This window comes from Gastrolobium bilobum, unplaced genomic scaffold, assembly GCF_033153095.1.
Source record: "Gastrolobium bilobum isolate Gb01-03AN ecotype WA unplaced genomic scaffold, APGP_CSIRO_Gbil_v1 utg63927, whole genome shotgun sequence".
NCBI classification, from domain to species: domain Eukaryota; kingdom Viridiplantae; phylum Streptophyta; class Magnoliopsida; order Fabales; family Fabaceae; genus Gastrolobium; species Gastrolobium bilobum.
In genome coordinates, this window is record NW_026899251.1 from 27,932 (window position 1) to 49,630 (window position 21,699).

The 21,699-nt window shown below is 36.0% G+C and overlaps 1 pseudogene; it reads right to left on the reverse strand.

The window, feature by feature from the left end:
• Positions 1-9,825: 9,825 nt before the first annotated feature.
• On the reverse strand, positions 9,826-20,990 carry LOC133288759 (RNA-binding protein BRN1-like; annotated as a pseudogene).
• Positions 20,991-21,699: the final 709 nt, after the last annotated feature.

Consider the following 21,699-nt stretch of genomic DNA (forward strand, 5'->3'; position numbering starts at 1 on the left):
GTAATATTATGGTTATGAAATGAACTATTTGATGTTCCCATCATGTTGTGAACCGTTTACGTAATTATTGTTGTTTTCTTGTTTACCTATTAAATGACAAATATCTTTTACCTTCATGTTTTCAATTTGTGTCTAATCATAGTCCAACGGGTCTAAACTGTCCAATGAAATTCAGAACAGGTGACCTTAACAGAGTTAAAATAAGAACACAAGTTTCGGATACCCTTAATTATTGCATTTTTGCAGTACATGCACATTCGTGGTTTATAACCTGTACAATACTATTTTGTACCTGAAAGTGTGTTCTCCAAGTCATTATATGCGTGTACATTGATATTCGATCGGTTCCGTGCCAAAAAAAATCGTGCAAAACAGAATGGGGTGTCAAAACCAGTTATTTAGTCGAGCAACCCGTACTGGTTTAGTCGACTAAACTGTGTAGTCGACTAAACCAGTACGGGTTGCTCGACTAAATAACTGGTTTTGACACCCCATTCTGTTCTGCACGATTTTTTTGGTACGGAACCGATCGAATATCAAAGTACACGCATATAATGACTTGGGGAACACACTTTCAGGTACAAAATAGTATTGTACAGGATTCGTATGCGATTGGGTACGTATTACCCCAAACCGTTTGTTTACGCTCCCCGAAACTTGGTGATTTCATTTTTTGGTAATACTAGTATTAGTTATGAGTTTCAATCTATCAATATGGACCAATGTTAGATAATGGACTTAGAAATGAAATGTCAAATTACATAATTACTTAAACAGTAACACAAAGTAACATCACAATGTCTTACAAAAAATACATGAACTCTTACAAAAGACCTTAAATACATGCACAACATTGCTTCAGCTAGGATTAATCCTCATAGGACATGTACGTTTATTGTGACCAATTTGCTTGCAGGTGCTGCATCTAGTTTGACTGCTTGTGGGTTGGGACTCAACCCAATCCATTTCATTCTGTATCCTTGAAGACTTCGGTCTTCCTTGTGCACGAACCAAAGATGCATTTGGGATTAATGTTGGACCATCTATTTCTGGGATCAACAACTCATTACCCATTGGAAACCAATGTGCAGCATAGACCTTCTCAATTTGTGTAATTGAGAACACATGATCGACATAGTCATAGTGGTTCAATTTTTCAACCTTGCACACCGCTAGCACATGACTGCAAGGAAATCGTCTAGCTGTGAACCGTCCACATTGACATTTACGATTTAGCAAGTCAACCCTCATAATGTCGCCGGCATCATGCGTAGATTGATTGTAGGCATCCTCAACTTCAAACAACTGCAATTCTCTATCAAAAACACGGACACAGAGACTGACAGTTAACTGATCATTCTTTTCCAAAATGACCTCAACCTTTTTTGCAATTCTCCAGCCTTTGTCCTTTACTTTTTGGATCTTTTCACGCCTCTTCACAAAATACTCAACAAGTCTACTTTGCGTCATCTTGACCAATGCCGTTACTGGCAAATTACGTGCACCCCGTAGGACCTTATTGATACACTCAGATAGGTTTGTCGTCATATGACCAAACCTTCGGCCCTCCTCATCATAAGACCTACACCATTTCTCTTTGGGAATCTGATCTATCCATGAGGCTACTTGTGGGTTACTGTCGACAAATTCTTGAAATCTTAAATCAAAGTGAATCTTCGAACACATGTAACCTGCAAAAAATGAACCCAAATTGCAATGAGTTATACATAAACAACATTACATACAACATGTACAAAATTCATGTTAATAGGTTACCTAGTTTCATCAGCGTTTTCTTCAGTTCCACGTCCCTAAACTTAGTGTTGAAGTTGCTTCCAATGTGACGAAGACAAAACACGTGATACGCAAATGGAGGCTGTCAACCGGCATGATCCTTCACAGCCCTGATGATGCTGGGGTGACGATCGGATATTAGACAGATACCATGCCTACGTGTGACATGGAAACGCATCTGGCTAAGAAACCACAACCAATCATCCAATCTCTCACCCGGTGGAACAATGGCAAACGCAATAGGCAGAATGAATCCATCACCATCCTGTGACGTAGCAATCAAGAGGGTACCTTTGTATTTCCCGTACAGGTGCGTGCCATCAATTTGGATTATGGGTTTACAATATTTGAAAGCCTCAATGCACTGGTGAAAAGTCCAAAATACCCTGCGAAAGACAGCCTTATCGGTGTAGACTCGTCGTTCGTCACAACACTGATCCGTATCAATCTTGAACACAGAACCAGGATTTATCTGTGTCATGTAGTTCAGCCAACCAGGTAAGATGGCATATGATTTTTCCCAGTCGCCAAACAACTTCACAATGGCCTTCATTTTAGCCTTCCAAGCCTTCCTATAAGATATGTTGTATCCATACAAACTTTGTACCCTCTCCTGAATAAGAACTGGTTTCGTGGATGGATCTTCTTTTAACATACCTACACAAAATTCGAAGTCAACACAATCAATAAATATACCGAAAAATTAAACCATAAACAAAAATGAATGTAATACATACTTATAATGGCTGCACAGATTACATCAGAATCCAGCTGTCTATGGTCCCGAGTAAGGCCTTGGTTTAGGCAGGTGTGTTTTTTACCCCACTTACTAACAACCCAACTATTTCCATTCTTGGGCAACATAGCCCGCACGTACCAGGGACAACCATCATTATGGTGTCGACACTTCATCACAAATCTATGGTCATCACTTTTTGCCACCACAGCAGTACGATGAGACTTCATACAATATAATTTGACAGCATGTTGCATTTCAGATTTAGTTCGAAACTCATGGTACAAATATAATGGATCTCCTAAATGCCAGCCACCGTGGATGTCATCGTCGCCATACAATATCTCCGTCTCATCATTAGGGTGAGCCCAATTAATGAACGAATAGTGTGGGCTGTCGTTCCAAAATGGCTCAATCTCAGACCCTACGTCCAAATTTAAACTTATCCGTCAGTACGAAAGAAAACACAAATATATATATGCAAAATTAAAACTTTATATTACAATCTTACCACTGCTAACAGGGTCAACACGGAGCGGTGGCATAACCTGGGAACTCAAGTTTCCTGAACTAGTATCAGCGTCAAAATTCCCCTCTACGTCCGTATCTGAGGTGTCACCCAGCGGAATAACACTCTCGGGTTCACCATCGTCTTCACTGTCCATATCCTCGTCATGCCCATCCTCATCCTCGTCTATTTCCCTCAGTGGTATCTGACTTAAGACAGGTGCATGTGCAGATAAACCGACCACTCTGTCTTCTTGACTTTGACTTCTTCCATGCACAGGTGCAGATGAAGATTGACCACAGTCTATTTCAACATATATCTCAATAAAGTTTTGAAATTTTTGGTCCACAATTGCATCTATGACACAATCCACATCTTCATCGTCACATATATCATTACCAATGTAGAATATAGCATCCTTACCAACTGTAGACTCTACCCTGGCGATCATCCGTTGAACGCCATGGCTCCCGTGTAGCCCCAATTTTTGGTTAATCCTCCCCTTCAACTCATTGTACGTAGTGCCCCGTTTGATTTTCAACATTTTCGTTTTTCCTTCAAATTGAACACCGTTGGGGCCTTCATAATGCTTTCCATCATAGTAAATCATGGTAACATACATGTTTGGACTTGAGCTCATCTTTCACACGAATTTTGGGGGTAGGAATCAGATTTTAGGGGTTAGGGTTCGGATTTGGGGGAAACAATTGAGAAATAAAGGAAAATGACAATGATTTCACAATTACTATGTCTTAGAGGTGGTGGGATGAAATGGAAGGGTGATTGGAAGGTTCCCAGCTGACAAACAAGAGAAAGAGACCAAGAGAGAAGTTTTGATTTCGAATATTTTGAAAATGAGCCCAAGAGAGGTCTGGATATAGGGTTTTTCGCGATCTTTAGTCGACTAAATAATGTGCTTAGTCGACTAAAAGTGCAAACAATTTAGTCGATTAAGATGAGTTTTTAGTCGACTAAAATTCGCGTTTCATAATTTCTGAGTTTAGCCCATTTAGTCGATTAAAAGTGCAACATAATCGACTAAATGGGGGCATGATGGTGGATAGTTCTGGGGGAGGGGCAAATTGGTTATTAATTATTTAATTAGGGGCAAAAGGGTCAAAAACCCGGCCCAAGAGAATAATAAGTTTATAAGTTTTAAGTTCAGAAGTGAGCGAAGTACAGTTAGTGATTCACAGTGCATTTCGTCAAAAAACGGTGCAGAAACCATACTGTGAATTATGAATATTGTTTTGTGACAAATAAAATTAATGTAAATGATTTTAGAAAAATAAAAATATGTTAGCAGCTTTGAGTTAGTTCCGGGTCAGTTTAAGTGAAAATACGCGAAAGAAAAATATCTGTTAAAAAGGCCACATGTGCTAACCTTATAAGTCACTTAAGTCTCATTATCCAAATTAGTTTCTCTCTCTCTTCTTCCCTCAAGGCCGAGCTGCACTTGACAAGGGGGGGCTTAAGGTTTGGTTTTTCTTTCTTTGATTTCTACATCATCCATCCTCCAAATTCAAAGACCCACCACATGAAATCGATTAGAAACCACTCAATGAATCCATTCCACCGATCAATTTGAGCTATAGTTGAGTGTGTGAGGGGTTCTTCCTCCCCCCATTTTCATCACACTATTCATCAAGGAGGAGAAATGACATTTTTGGTGGAGTTTTGCTTTGTGGATGCTTTCTAGGCTTTGGCAAGTTGATTAGTGGTAAGAAACCTTTGTTTCCATGATGTTATTTTGATGGTTTGTGTCATAGAAATTGTGAGCATGTGTTGGTGTGAAATAAATTAGTTTAAAAAGAAAGTTGATGATGGATTTTTGATGTCTTGGATATAAGCATATGAAATAAGCATTTGTACATATGTTAAATGGAAAAAAAATTCCCTTGGGTTGCATCTCCCTAGGTTTCGGCCTTTGTAGTGTAATGAGGGGTTGAAGTACAAAATTTAAATTGGGTATTTGGAAGGTGTGAGGTGTTGTAACAAGTGGAAAAATTATGAGTTAGTAAGAATGTTAAATTAGAAAGAAAATCCTATGAAATAGGCTCTTGATGCTTTGGCCTTAAGGGTATTTAGAGGGCTTGAGATTCCAAAAATTTTAAATTGGAACTTGGTAGAGATACATTTACGTATGTGGAGTTATTAAACTAAGTGAAGAAATGAAATGTAAAAGAAAGAAACCATTGGCTTCTCTTTTAGGGATTTCAGCCTTATAAGGTAAATTAAGAATGATTAGATTATGTTTTATTTTGTTAAAATGTTGAGTTACAATACATGAAATTAATAAGATTATGAAGTGAAGTGGGTTGAAAAGAAAGCATGGGAAAATATCTTGATTTTCTAAGTGTAGGCCCCCGGTCTTTTAAGTAAAATGGCATGATTTATGTTGGAAATTCTTAAGGGAATACTTGATTAAATTAAAGAACACCAACGATTATAAAGTGATCTAGACTTGTGTATTGGCATAGCATTGGCAAAAATATAAAGAAAGGAAGATAAGCGATAAAATGTATGCCTTATGAAAAATCTAGGCATGATAGGATTTTATTGATTTGTATTTGTGGATTCTTGCTCTAGGTGTACCTAGGGACTAAAAAGGATCGGAATCTCTTGAAGACATATAAGTAACTTGTGCAACAAGTAAGCGTATTGGTAAAGCTTCAAGAGGTAAGCTCTATGTTTAAGGAGTCTTTTCCTACTTGAGTGCTCCACCATGGTTAGTGAACTGTGGTTGGATTGTATGACTGTTTTTGGATGCTTTGTATAGATGCATTCATATAGAGTTATTTGATGATATGATATGTTTTGTTCTGATATGACTTCGAGAATATGATTTCTGTAATAATCTCTGGCCATTGATTGTATAGTACTCTGATGTCCGCTTTGGGGTCCTCCCTCGGGACTAATGGTGTACGCCTCTGATATGTCTGGTTCCGCTTTGGGGTCCTCCCTCGGGAACACGTGCGTTGATTTCCGCTTGGGGTCCTCTCTTGGGAATGACGGCGCACGCCTCTGTTATGATATGAATATATGCTTTGTTCTGTTATAATATCTGTTATATGTGCATTGTATACTCGGTATCTAACTTTCATGCAGGAGTGAGCTAGGGGTATGGAGAATTCTCTATAAACCTGGAGCTTATTGAGATTTGTAATCTCACCCCTCGTTGGGGCCATATTTTTAGGTGCCCAGATTCCCAGTAAGACCTCACTAGTCAGGGACGCGACCCGTGGCTGAGGATTTTGGACGTATTGGATTTTGAGTAGCTGTAGGCTACTTCTATTTTGGAGTATAGTGCTTTCACTTAGTATTTCAGTATTTTGTGGATCATGATGTTAGATTCTTTATTTTGTATATGGCATGTATATGTTTTGTACATGTCTGTCAGTTTGATGCATGTACATTTGAGTATTCAGGCACGTTATATGATGATGTAGTATTCAGATATGTTTACGTTTTGGGACTGCATGCTGTTAGATATAGTGGCACGGAACCAAGTTATGCATGCGCCCATGGATGAATATCTGATTATATTCGCATGACTGGTACTTCTGGATATAAATATTGTTGAAACTGTCTATCAGGAACTCTTGGGAGTGGGATTGGAAAATTCCCAGTTGTCCGATTTACAGAGGTTACTCTGTCTGAATTTTGGTTATGCTTAATAAGAATTTAAAAAGAAAAAGAAAAAGTTAGCCCGTATTTCCGTAAGATAAGTCTTCCGCTGTATCTATTTATATCATATGCATGTTAATTGAACCAGCTCGAGACGGGGATGTTACATTTTACTTGCAAAATGGGAAGTTTAATATTTCTAATAATATGACAACACATGATGTAAAACAGTATTTCACTAATACTATATAAAAAACAAATCTTATTTGAAGTTACAGAATTATCTTTTAAAATTATTTTCAACAAAATCAAACCATAATTTGCATCAAGACACTAGCAACATAATATATTTTTTTGGCTAAATCAACCTAATATATCTTATATGTGTTGAAGATCTGCAATCCGACCTAATTTTGGGGAAATTAGTAGATTGAATGCATGCGTAAATGATGCTAGTGGGCGCTCCCAACTCCAACAAGCAACCACCAACCGTGAAGACATTCTTTTATGTATTTTGGTGAATGTTATATTTATCACCAGTTTATTTTTTCTTACCACTAAATTTTAATTGTTAATTTTTTGTCAATCTGACGGTTATAATTTATTGGATGATACTTACTAATTAATTATTAATTCTCAATAAATTATAACCGTCAGATTAACGGGAATCAACGGTTAAAATTTGGTGATAAAAAGTAATAAACTTAATTGGTAACAAGTATAACATTCCCCTATAAGTAATTGTCTATTAAATTAATCATAAAATATGGGAAGGATATACTTGCCACCAATTAAATTTACCATTTCTTACCACTAAATCTTAATTGTTGATTTTCGTTAATCTGACGGTTATAATTTATTGAATGTCACTTATTAATTTAGTATTAATTTCCAATAAATATAACCATTAGATGGATGAAAATCATGATTAAAATTTGAGGGTAAAAAATGATAAACTTGATTGGTAGTAAATATAACTTTCCTCAAATAAAATAGGAAAAAGTGTGTGTCCTTTTAAAGGACACACACTTATATCCTTTTAAGAGAGATAAAGGAATAAACTATGGGGAAGAGAGAGTGAAGGGAAAAACTTATAATTTCAAATTTAAAAAAATGCACTATATTCATCTAAAAGGACCATCCTTTTAAATGATAGACATTTTTTCCAATAAAATATTAAGTAATCTGCTTAGAGTCCGCGTACATAAATATTTTTCCCAACCAAACGTGCAATGAATCCCATCATGCAAGTAAGCAGTAGCCATTTAACGTCTTAAACCATTGTCACTAGTTTCGATTGATACCATATTTGATCAATTGAGCAATTTTAAAGTTTTGGTACGTTAAACCCAACGGTTGAATCTGGTGGCAATATAAGTCGAGAATTGTTTGGAGTATAGATCCAATACATAAAAAAAAAATATTGGGATTAGAATTGAATAATTATCATGATACTCGATTTGGGATTACTCTTATACTAGTATATAGAGTTATTTATCAGCCAGGTTAGTCTTCATTGGCTAAGCCTACTTAAAAATATATTGAATCTATTTGGCCTATTAACCTATTAAAGGCTCCGTTTATAGATTAAGAACCTGTTTGGATCCTCTTATTTTTAAGCTAGAAGCTACTTATAATCTAAAACTAAAAAAAGAGTTTAAAATAAGAAGATAAAAGCTGTTTGGAAATTACATAAAAATTTTAACTTAAAAATTACTTAAAAGCACATACTTCAAGAAAATTATCTCTCTCTATCTTTATCACTCTTCATTTTAAAAAAAAACACACAATTCAAGAAAAAACATATAAGAGCTTAAAAAAAAGCTCCTCCTAGGAGCTTTTAATTTTCAGCTTTTTTCTTCATTATAAAAAAAAGAGTTTTTCGTTATAAGAGCTTTTTCCAAAACCTATTTCGCCTAACTTATACTTATAAGTAGCTTCTAGCTTAAAAAAGAAAGGAACCAAATAGGCACTAAGTCTAGCCTATTGTTAAAAAATAAAAAATCTAACATGGCCTATAAGACCTTTTAGGCCTATCAAGTTGCAATTTAAATAAAATAAAATAAAAGATGAAATATCTCATTCATTAAATAATATTTACAATAAGGGTCTAAATTATAAAAATTCTCAAACATATCTGATAACAAGAACATAGATTTTTAAATAATATTTATAACAACAAAGATTATTTTTTCTTGGCAAATTTAGGATAGATGAACAATATTTATGATAATTGATAAATGGGTTTTATTAATCTCATGTTAAAGAAGATAAGTTATCTTATGTCATAGAGATAAACTTGTGGGCTCCACCACCTGAAAAAAAAAGAAGAAAAAAAAAGAAAAAGGTGACACAATTATCGAAGAGTGTGTAGGAGAGAAATTTATCACATGTAACATAAGAGTAATTTTTCCCTTGATAAATATATTATTTTATTTTAAAAATTAATCGGCCTACCGTCTTTAAGGTAAGGCTATTACTTAGTTGGCCTATGACTTACTTTTTTAAAAAGGCTAATCTATAAGCTTAAGCCTAATCTAATTCCCCGATAGGTCAGGCCTAGCATAGGCTAGATTTAGGTCCCTATAGGCCAGCCTCACTGATTTACACTCTTATTAATATGTGTCCTTTTTCCCTGCCTGGATCATATAAATATCCAATAAACTATTCAAAAGGAATAATTAGGGTCATGAAATAAAAATAAAAGTGTTTTGGTAGGTTCTGACTTTAACTCCATGAAGCTAAAGTCTTGTGCTGCTACCATATATACCCCCAACCCGCCAGCCACTGCCCTTTTCTTTGAAAAAAATAAATAGTAGCCGGTGCAAACAATACTTCCTCCCTACATGGCAAGACTGAAAAAGAAACTGAAGTGAACAAAGTACAAGAACTAACATATCATTGTTGTCTATGAAAGCCAAAAGAATAGTGATCCTCTTATCCCGAATGAAACCATGAAAGTTATAATACAATCAATAGGCGTTCTGAAGGAAAAATCAATAAATTAATAATCAATGTCTAAATGAATTTTCATGTTACAGAAAATTACAAATCCTATTAACGTCAGAGTGTAATGGATTACAATGTGAATTATACAACTTTCCATTATTCACCTTCATCAGTTTGGCTTACTGTGTTTGTTATCTCTCTCAAGCTGAACTTATAGTTTCTTACCACCTAACTGGCAACCATTCATCTGACTAATGGCAGATTGAGCAGCTTCTGGAGTATCATAACTAACAAACCCTGCAAAGTGGAGTTAATCAGATAAAGCTCCACACACAACCCATCAAATTCATTAATAGATGAAGCACGGGCTTCCCAAAACATTTGCTTGTGTTGGAAATTTTCAAGAGAAAATAAAAACAATATTTTTCTTGACGGAGAACAGAAACATATATTTAAGGAGAAGACAAAAAACTTAACTTTTATTTCAATCCAGAAACGTTACAATTTATAGAACTTAACATTACAATTTATGGAGCTTAAAGAATAACTACCCAGTAACAACATGTTCCTAGAAATATGCCATGAAAATAAACAAAGATAACAAAGCACTTAAAACTTCCTAGCTGACACCTTAAGACTAGGAAAGCAACAACAAATAAAATAACAATCATAATGTGGGGCTGTTTCAGTCTTGAAGCATTTCCTAACACTCCTCCTTGCTTCAGGAGCTGCAAACTCCAATTTTTTTCCTTAGAAACTCGAACCTAATGACTGAAAGCGGCTTTGTAAGCAGATCTGCCAGCTGATTTTCAGACTTGCAATAAACCAAAGTCACAAGTCCTTTTTTCTGCACTTCTATTAGGAAAAACAACTTTCTGTTGAAATGCTTGGTTTTCCCATGAAACACAGGATTATGGGAGATAGTAATAGCAGCTTTGTTGTCAACGAAAATCTTGGTGCTTTCTTTCTGCTCCAGATTTAGATCCATTAAAATCTTCCTCAGCCACAAAGCTTGATTGACAGCAGCTGTTGCCGCAATAAATTATGCTTCAGCAGTGGATTGAGCCACGATCTCTTGCTTCTTTGAGCTCCATGAGAAAACACTAGATCCAAGAGTAAAATAGTAGCCTGATGTACTTCTCATATCATCAATGGAACCTCCCTAGCCACAGTCAGAGAAACCAACCAGCTTAAATTTTTTGCTCCATGTGAACTTAACACCAAAATCACTTGTGCCTTTGACATATCGAATTATTCTCTTGGCAGCTCTGAGATGTAATTCGCTTGCACAGTGCATAAACCTAGACAATATGCTTACATCATTTAAAATATCAGGATGTGTTGCAGTAAGATACATCAAGCAACCAATCAAACTTGTGAACTATCCCTCATCAACTTTATCAGCTCCATCTTCCTTACATAGCTTCTCTTTTTTATTCATAGGAGTGCTTGCTTCCTTGCATTCTTGAAACTTAAATTTCTTCAAAATCTCCTTGACATACTTCTTCTGGCAGATGAAGATTTCATACTCAGCCTGCTTAATTTCCATTCCAAGAAAGAAGGCCATTAACCCGAGATCTGTCATCTCAAAAACCTTCATCATTTCTTGTTTGAATTCCTGAATCATCCCTGCATTATTTCCTGTCACCAAAAGATCATCAACATAAAGTGAAACCAACAGAACATCATTGCTCTGATGTTTAACATAAAGAGTGGCTTCAGACAAGCTTTTTTTTAAAACCGATGCTCAGCAAATGGTCATCTATCTTGCTGTACCAAGCTCGTGGAGCTTGTTTCAACCCATAAAGAGCCTTTTTGAGAAGATAAACCTTTTCCTTTTCTTCATTTTTCACAAAACCTTCATGCTGCTCAACGTAAATTTCTTCATGTAAAACACCATTTAAAAATGCTGATTTTACATCAAGTTGATACACTTTCCAATTCATTTGAGCAGCTACTGCAAGCAAAATCCTTATGGTGTCCAAACGAGCAACTGGTGCGAAGGTGTCTGAGTAATCCATGCCGAAGATTTGAGCATAACCTTTCACAACAAGTTTTGCCTTATGTTTGTTGATAGAACCATCAGCATTTAGCTTGGTTCTGTACACCCATTTGACTCCAATCACCTTCCTATCTTGGGGTCGATCAACCAGTTCCCATGTTTTGTTTTTCTCAATCATAGACAATTCCTCCTTCATTGCAGCCATCCAATTTTGATCTTTCTCTGCTGCTTCAAAATCTGCAGGTTCACAAACAGCAATATTGCACCTCTCATAAATATCAGAGAGTGATCTAGTACCTCTTGCAGGGGCATCATCTACCAATTCACTCTGCCAATCCTCTTGTTTTTCGGTTCTTGAAGCAAGAGACTGTAGATTTGCCACAATTTGATCCTTCTTCTTTGTGTCATCCCAGTTCCACTCTTCACCTTCTACGAAGTGGACATCTCTGCTAACAACAATGCTTCCAGTTTGTGGCTGAAAAATTTTATAGGTTTTGCTGACAGTGCTATAGCCTATAAAAATGCCTGGTGATGCTCTTTTATCAAGCTTGTCACGCTTGCTCTGTGAAACATGAGTAAAACACAAACATCCAAATATTTTGAGAAAATTTAAAGATGGTTTATAACCATACCAAGCCTCATATGGTGTCTGATCCTTGACTGCTTTTGAGAGGACTCTATTTTGCAAGAAAACGGCCGTATGAGCTGCTTCTGCCCAAAACTTCTTGGGTAGATTTTTTTCATGCAACATGCATCTAGTCATTTCTAAGATGTATTTGTTTCTCCTTTCACTCACCCCATTCTGTTGTGGAGTGTAGGGAGTGGTTAACTGATGCTCAATGCCAGCTTCCTCACAAAACTGATTGAATTTTTTTGAGGTGTACTCCTTGCCATTATCAGATCTTAGAATCTGAATTTGCTTGCCACTTTGATTTTCTACTAATTTTTTGAACTTCCAAAATGCTCCAGCCACTTCTAACTTGAATTTTAAGAAAAAAATCCAACACATTCTTGTGAAATCATCAATAAAGGCAGCATAATATCGATTACCTGCTAATGAAGGAGTTTTTTGAGGTCCAGATATATCTGTGTGGACTAACTGTAGCTTGAGTGGCTCTTTTTGCTGACCTCGGAAATAGCTTCCTTTTTTGCTTTCCAAATAGACAAGCCTTGCATGTTGGTATGTGATCATCAAGTTCTGGAAAATCAGCTGCCATTCTCTTGGACTTCATTTTCAGCAACCCTTGGTGGTGATAATGTCCAAGCCTTTTGTGCCAAACTTCTGTGATGTTTTCTTTGATCGGAAAAGCAGCTGCCTTCCTCCAACGAATTTGGAGCAAAACTTTTCCCTTTCATTTTTACTTTAAAGATATCTTGACTAGTTGCATCTCTAATCAGGCAAAAATTGTCTTCAAAAGAAACTTTTAAGCCTCTTTCAATCAATTGGCCAACACTCAACAGATTTTGTTGAATTTCGGGTACAAAAAGGACATCAGGAATAAACTTTGTACCTGAGCAACTTGTTATTGCAACAATCCCCTTTCCTTTGATTGAAATATAATCACCATTGCCTATTCTGACTTTGGTGATGTTAGTTGGCTTTAAATTTTTGAAAAGCTCCCTGTCATTGGTCATATGATTTGTGCAACCACTGTCAATCAACCAACTCTCACTCTCTTCGCTGCTTGCAAAACACGTTGCCACAAAGAGTTGATCCTCCTCCTCCTCCTCCTCTTGATCAGCAACCTTAGCTTCTTCCTCTTGCTGCTGATTTTTGCTCTTGCATATGACTGTTTCATGCCCCATTTGATTGCACTTGATGCATTTAGCATCAGGTCTCTGTCAACATCTGAATGGAGGGTGACCCATTTTGCCACAATGCTGACAAGGTGGGTAACTTTTCTTTTCACCCTTTCCTTTGTTGTAATTAGTTGCACTGCTCTGGCTGCTACCTGGATGATTCTTCTTGTAGTTTTTAGCTTGTTGGCTCTTGGCTAGAAGAGCACCTTCAACAGCATGATCTTCCCTCATCAATCTTCGCTGCTCTTGGGCTTGGAGAGCATGTAGCACTTCTGCAAAAGTAATTTTATACAGATCTTTTGTGTTCTCCAACGAAGCAATAGATGCTCCGTACCTCTCTGGCACTGTTACCAGAATTTTCTCAACAATTCTGGAATCTGCAAAATTACCGCCCAATAACTTTATCTTGTTGGCAATGCCCAACAATGTGTCTGAGTAGTCCTTGATTGTGTCAGACTCTTTCATCCTTTGAATCTCAAATTCCCTCATTAAGTTAAGCACCTGCATGCTTCGAATTCTTTCATCTCCAGCATATTCCGCCTTTAGATAGTCCCAAATTGTTTTTGCCGATTTGAGAGTCATGACCCTAGTAAAGATGGTTGTAGAGATACCAGCAAAAAGGCATGATTTTGCCTTTGCTTTTCGGTTTTTTCTCTCCTTATGATTCTTGATCTGGGCCATGGTGGGATTGTCCGGCAGAGGAAGGACTTCATAATCCTCTTTTACAGCTTACCAAAGATCCAAAGCCTCTAGGTAAGCCTCCATTTTGACGGCCGAAAGATCATAGTTTTCCCCATTGAAAACTGGAAGAGCTGCTTGGAAAAAACTTGTTTCAGAATCCATTCTATAGGTCCCGTAAGAAAAAGGCTCTTGATACCAATTGTTGGAAATTTTCAAGAGAAAATAAAACAATATTTTTCTTGACAGAGAACAGAAACATATATTTAAGGAGTAGACAAAAAACTTATCTTTTATTTAAAACCAGAAACGTTACAATTTATAGAGCTTAACGTTACAATTTATGAAGCTTAAAGAATAACTACTCAGTAACAGCATGTTCCTAGAAATATGCCATGAAAATAAACAAAGATAACAAAGCACTTAAAACTTCCTAACTGACACCTTAAGACTGGGAAAGCAACAACAAATAAAATAACAATAAGAACGTGGGGCTGTTTCAGTCTTGAAGCATTTTCCTAACAGCTTGCACCAGTTGCTTTTATCAACAAAATTTTTAGCACTCAGAACTCTACCAAACGGTTGAAAAGCAGTTGCAAGCTCTTGGTCTCCAAATTCTTCAGGTATGTGATATATAAATAGATTGGCACCGAGTGGTCCTAAGTCACAGAAAATAAAATAACGAGCAGAATTTGAATCAACAACTAACCTTACCCGTTACGAGGAAAAATATATGCAAAAAAAAAAAAGGTTATTACATGCATTCATGTATACACACACATATTAAGATACAAATAACAACCTTCAACCTGACCAGTGGAATTTTTACTGGCGCCTGAAGTTGTAGCAGAGTTGCTATTCCCACATGTAGGTGAAACAGAACCAGGAGAACTACTCGCAAGCCTCAGACTTATCATTCCTCTGGGGTATGCCATTGGATGCTGTAATCCTGGCACAGCAGGATAAGAGCCAACATAACTTGCAGGAGACACAGGATAATTTCCAGGGTTCAGATTGTGACCAAGATCAGGCCGCAATGCATTTCCTTGGTTCATGTGAGGCATCATATTATGGAAACCCGGTTGGTTCTGCATTGGTGGCAAATGGTACTGCATGAGCCCATAATCCCTAGGAGCTTATTGAGAGAACATGGTTATTCAAAAATACCTCCATCAAGATGTTAGACATGAAAAATTACAAACATTAATACATGAATGTAACAATTTCTGATGGGGTGACATGATTTTGCTGATGAAAAATTCCCTGGATTGAGAAGAAAAAAATGCTGTTAAATATTGGTGTAGTGCAAAACAATATAACTAACCTGATAACCATATCCATTATATGGAGAAACATAACCAATTGGTAAGGCTCCAAATAATGAGGGGTGCTGAGAATCAGCAATAATGAGGGGTGCTGAGAATCAGCATGTGGCACATTAGAAACTTAGGACTGCACCTTCTGAGCCTTTCGAGCTTGTCTTTCCTTTTCAGTATATGCCCATTTGACAACCAAAGGAACACTTGAACCCTATAGAAGAAAACATAACTATCAGATTGCTATTCTCTGAATTTATTTACTTGTCAAGTCAGTAATATCATTGAAAATTTTCATCATGTATGTGTTGAGAACATATCAACCACCTCCCCCCAAAAAAATGACTTACAGTTGTGTATACACAGTAAAAAAATTAGGTGTCAACAGGAAGTCCAGTATTTCATTGGTCAACTTACTGAAAGATTAGTTGCTACGAGGAAATGTATTTTTTTAAAAGTAAATCCTATGCCAAGTGGTTTTGAATGAATGAGATGCAAGTTTTCAACTCCACTAGGGCACTATTTTCAAGCACGTCAGCTTGTATATACTATTATCATATTATATATGTTGATTGACACTATGTGCATAAGTGTGTACATGTGTAACAATCCCAAGCTTGAGCTATATGAAGCTGGGGCTCATTTAATGCAAACATATAGTAAGCCTCACGGCCGAAGCTTGAATTTTCCTTTCCAAGCTTGAATCCAGTTCAAGTCTATCATATATAAATTATGAGTCAAGTCTGAGCCTCTGGAACATAATCTTACACAAACCAATTTGGGGCACTCTTTTTTTTTTTTCATTTTTAATAAAATTGTGGGGCAAAAAATTAATTCTAGATTTCCAAATCAAGAGAAGGATTAAAAAGTAAAATAATAAATTAAGTATTTATGCTTCTACAATAAAATCTGAGACACATGATTAAATGTTCACGTCGCTCACCAAAAGGATTTTGTGGCTGAATGCTGCTTGAAGGTCCAAAGTACTGCAAACACCATTTACAACTAAAATTGTAATTGAGTTTAAAAGCATGCACTTCTTCATTCTAACACATAGTAGGAACCAAAAACATGTTGCTGAATCTAAAAAAGCTCATAATGTGTATGAATGATTAATAATGCCATCCAAGTCTTAGCATACATTGTATTGGAAAAATTGCAAATAGTGCCAAATTGGTAAATATTATCAATTGGCTAACAATATGTTTGCAAGATGTACATTACATCAAATTCTCTCCTTCCCTACATGACTGTAATATAGTAACACTGTAGTAGATGGAATTTTTCAACGCATTCACAGTATTACTCACCAGCTCCACTAGTGCCAGTAACCAAATAAAATATGGGTTTAGTGTCTGTCATTTAAAAGGATACAAGTTGTGTCCTTTTAGTGACTTACACAGAGTATGACCGGCCATACTTTGTGTAATTCTGAAAAGTTATTTTTTTTCACTTTACACGTCAGTGATGTGAATGATGAGAGAGAAAAAAAAGCAACTTTTCATATTTACACAAAGTATGACCGGTCATACTTTGTGTAAATCATCTAAAAGGAAACAACTTGTATCCTTTTAAATGATACTTCTTTTTCCCATAAAATATATAATTATAAAAAATTCAGGTGATGGTTGTAATAAACACCAACCTCCATTTTATGCTTTCCATTAATTGCCTCAAGAGTAGGGGTGTAAATGGGCTGGTCTGGGTTTTGGCCTTCCTGGCCTAAGCCTACGTAAAAACATATTCAGCCTATCTGGCCTACTGACTTACTAAAGGATTTATTTATAGGCCAAGCCTGGTTTACTTTTAAAAATTAGAGAGCCTGATATGGCCTACAAGCCTTGTAGGCCTCCCTCGTGATATTTTTTTAAAAAAAATTAACAATTTTTAAAATATTCGCTTAACATTACAAGACATTAACGTGTTCATAAATTGCTGCATTTTTTTACACGAGATATAAATTTCACTAGTGAGCATTACAATTTTTGCAATAATAAAAAAAAATAACTAAAAAAATATATTGAGCAAAGTTCCATTCATGCATGCACTAGTACTTCTCATAAGAAATAAAAAATGACAAACAAGAAAGAGTCAACATAATACCTCAGCTCTATAATGTATGTTAGAGAGGACTAGAGTTAAAAAATGGGAAAAATAAAAAAATACAATTACTAGGTCAACCAAAGCTGAAATAAAGTCTACAAGAGAATATCATTCAATAAAATATCTTTAAACCACCATCAAGACAAGGGTTGGTACTAATTGCCACCTAAAATAAATATATTATTTTATTTTTAAAAATTAAATAGGTCAGCCTACAAGGCTTTAGGCTAGGCTTGACAAAATTGGCCTACGGCCTATTTGTTAAAAAGGCTTTCTTATAAGCCTAAGCCTACTCTATTTTTTCAACGTAGGTCGGGCTAGGCTGGGCTGTAGGCTAGGCCAGGCCAGCCTAGCCCATTTACACCCTTACTCAAGAGCAGCATGGTCTATTCTTTGGTTTCATACTTAAAAGATGTTGGGCTGTGCACGGAGATGTTGGGTCGTGCACGGGGAGCTCATGGCCGGGAGAGACCGCCAACCATGGGCCAAGTGAACAGCAACATTAAGTGTGCTCGGAACACCACAATCAAACCCAAAACCTTAAGGCATTAGGTGCATGGATCCTTCCACTTATATGGTGCTCACTTAGTCCATTCTTAACCAATGTGAGACTTTTTTTTCACTCAATCATTCACACTTGGATTCCTCAACATCTCCCCCTCAAGTGTGAATCCAAGGCCCACATTCCCACATCAAGACATACTCAGATCACCACAGGCCAATCCACCATTAGCTCTGATACCAATGTTGGGTTGTGCACGAGGAGCTCATGGCGGGGAGAGACCGCCAACTATGGGCCAAGTGAGCAGCAACATTAAGTGGGCTCGAAACACCACAATCAAACCCAAAACCTTAAGGTATTAGGTGCATGGGTCCTTCCACTTATATGGTGCTCACTTAGTCCATTTTTAACCAATGTGAGACTTTGTTTTCTCTCAATCATTCACACTTGGATTCCTCAACAAAAGATGCACATCAGTTTACCAAAAAAAAAAAAAAAAATGCACATCCTAACACAAAGAAATACAGCTACAGCTACCAATAAAGCTTTGCAATTAAGAAAAGCCCAAAAGGAATAAAGGATAGCATCAATTCAAAAATTAGTACCTTTACTTGTTTGCTGAGGACTTCTTAAAATCTGTAAATCCTTTATAGTTCCATACTTGGAGAAAAGAGCACAGACTTCAACTTCGGAGATATTCTTTGGAAGCATGCCAATAAAGAGTTTGTGTTCTGGATACAAAGACAACAAAAATTACTTATGAAGGCACAATGCACATGTCCTAAAGTGTAAAGAGAAATTTCCATTCAGTAAAAGAAAAAATAACAAAGGAGTTTTAGCAGTTGAATGAATCTCAGAATTTATCTGCTGAACAAAATATTTAACTACAACAATGAGAATATATCACACCTATTCTTTCCAACTCCCCATCTGCATACTTCACTTGCAACGGACTAGATGCCTGAATTGGACACAAAAAACAGGATGCTTCCCAATCAGAATGAGAATAGTAGTATCATATCATAGTTATTAAAGCAATGATGTCAATAATGTTATCAATTGCAGTTCTCCAGGGAAAACTGTGGATAGTCAAGAATCAAAATATTTTACATTTGATTTAGTTTGTTATGCATATTTAGATCACAAAAATCAGGTTCAATCATCAAACATAATATATTAGGAAGGCAGATATCCACCTTAGATGATTGCCTAAGCAACCACCTGAATGTGGAGCATGGTCTAGAAGGACCTCTGCCAGTTAATAATTCCTAAGTCAGAGAATATCAAAGATGCATTGAAACATATCTACTGAAAGATGAGTCTTTTGTCAATTCACTTAAGATTATTTTTAGTGTACAGACAACAGCGAACATTGATTCCCTAAATCATAAACATAGATTGCCCACCAGACCACAATTCTGAAAACAAACATTGAATGTTCACAAATAATATCATAACAATTTATAATAATTTCATGATTGACTTCAAGATGCAAACTCTCAAGCGACCGATTTTCCAGAGTGATGTTCTATTTTATTAATTTAAAGGGCCTTCCTCATTCACTATCATAAGAGGACTCATAGTTTATCTTAATGCATAAAATATGTTTAGTCGTATATACACTTAAATCAGCACATCAAGTATACATATCATCATAATTATGAAAATACATTAGAAAATAACATTTTTATTTTGGCCCATTAACTCGCTTTTCCATTTTATTGCCCAATGTTAATATAAGTTGAGGCCCACCTCAATAAAAATAGGTGTTTATTTAAGCTGTAGTAGTGACTAGTGTTGAGATATATAGTCTCACATTGGTTGTATGTGCAACTAATGTGGAGTTTATAAGGCTTTGGGCACTCCCACCCCTTGAGCTAGCTTTTGGGGTGATGTATCCCAAGGTTCTTTACATGGTATCAGAGCCTCGCCGCCCCCCACTTTCTCTTGTGGTGTTTGTGATACCATGTTAAGAACCTTGGGATACACCACCCCAAAAGCTAGCTCAAAGGGTGGGAGTGCCCAAGACTTTATAAAGGCCGTATTAGTTGCCCATCCAATCAATGTGAGACTATATATCTCAAGAACTAGGGTACTCCAAATCACAGATATAGCAAGTGGTAGATACAAAATACAAAAAATAGAGAAATATTTTTGCCAAATCAAGACATATTTTATAGCACCAGCCACTTATTTCCAATTTCATGCCATCAAAACATTTCACTTTCAAAGTTGCCAAAACATTACAAACACGAGAGGAGGAAAAAACAAGATAAAAAAAAAAAGAAAAAAGATAATAAGGTGTACGAAGAATAAGCAGCAACCCCAGGAAGCGTTTTCTTATTATGACAGGCATTGACCGCCATGTCGTCCTCTTCCGTGGAGGGACAAATTACAAAGCAACAACCTGCGACGATGCACAAAGCCGCGAAATTAGGGTCGGGAAGAGAGGAAGTAACCAAATCTGAAGAATGTTAAGGAAAGACAAGACATGATAAGACAAGACAAAACGCACTTTGGAGCAAGAATTTGAATTTGAACTTTAATTTGAATTTGGGAATGTTACCTCGGGAGGCACGAGTAGCTTTGTCCTTGATGATGTTGACCTGGTCAACCAAAGCGAACTCCTTGAACATTGCAAGCAGTTCAGCTTCAGTTGACCTACGAACAGTTTCACACTCGGAGGGTATGTTTGTTTAAGATTCTGAAATATTTCCAATGAACAACATTAAAAAGAGAAACAAAATGTCTTCTTTTAATAAAAGTGCATAAAAAATGTGTAAATCAATCTTAATCACTGCAAAAAGGACGTTTGAAGCGACCAGAATCTTAAACAGAGCATAGTATTATCCATCCCACTAAAATGAATAGAAGTGCCACTACAAGAGTTGAGGGGTGTAATCCATATCATAGTACATTAATTTGGTGGCTTCCATTGACAAGCTCATCTGAAGATTTTGCAGAACAATTAACATGACGGAGTAAGATAATCAACAGTGAAGATTTTCACGGATCTTCTACAGTTTTGTTAAAATCAAGATGTTAATTTTTATTTTATTTTTTGTAATAAAAAACTTAAAAGAACATAGTTTAAAACTATAAATCATAAGGCATGGCATATTCTTTATGACTGCACATGATCACAATTCTTGAGATAGGGACACTTCTAAACATGAACAAAAATATTAACCTTTAATCAATGAGATGGTATTTATATATATGGATTCGCTTTTTCTGCGATTACTATATATAAATTATTGTTATTTTGAGACAGAATTATTATAGTTTTTATAGTTATAATTTTTTAATATTTTAATTCAAAACAACGTCATTTTGGGAATAAATGCAAATAACTTATCTGTAATAACTCCAGAAATATTTATATATATATATATATATATATATATATATTTGACTGTTATATTAAAATTTTGATTATTTATATATGATCATTTTAGTTTTAAAATTTATAGGTCAGCTGTATAAATATTTTTTAAGTGTCATACTATCTCGTGCGTTGTTTTTTAGAAAAAGAAGAATTCTAAAGTATGTTGTGCATAATGCTTTTAATGGTTGATATTTGGTTGGCTGTTTATAAATAATTGGATTGAATTTAAGTTCATATAAAAAAATATCAAACAAAGAGTTATCTGGCAAGACATATTATTTTTGTCCTGGTAATTG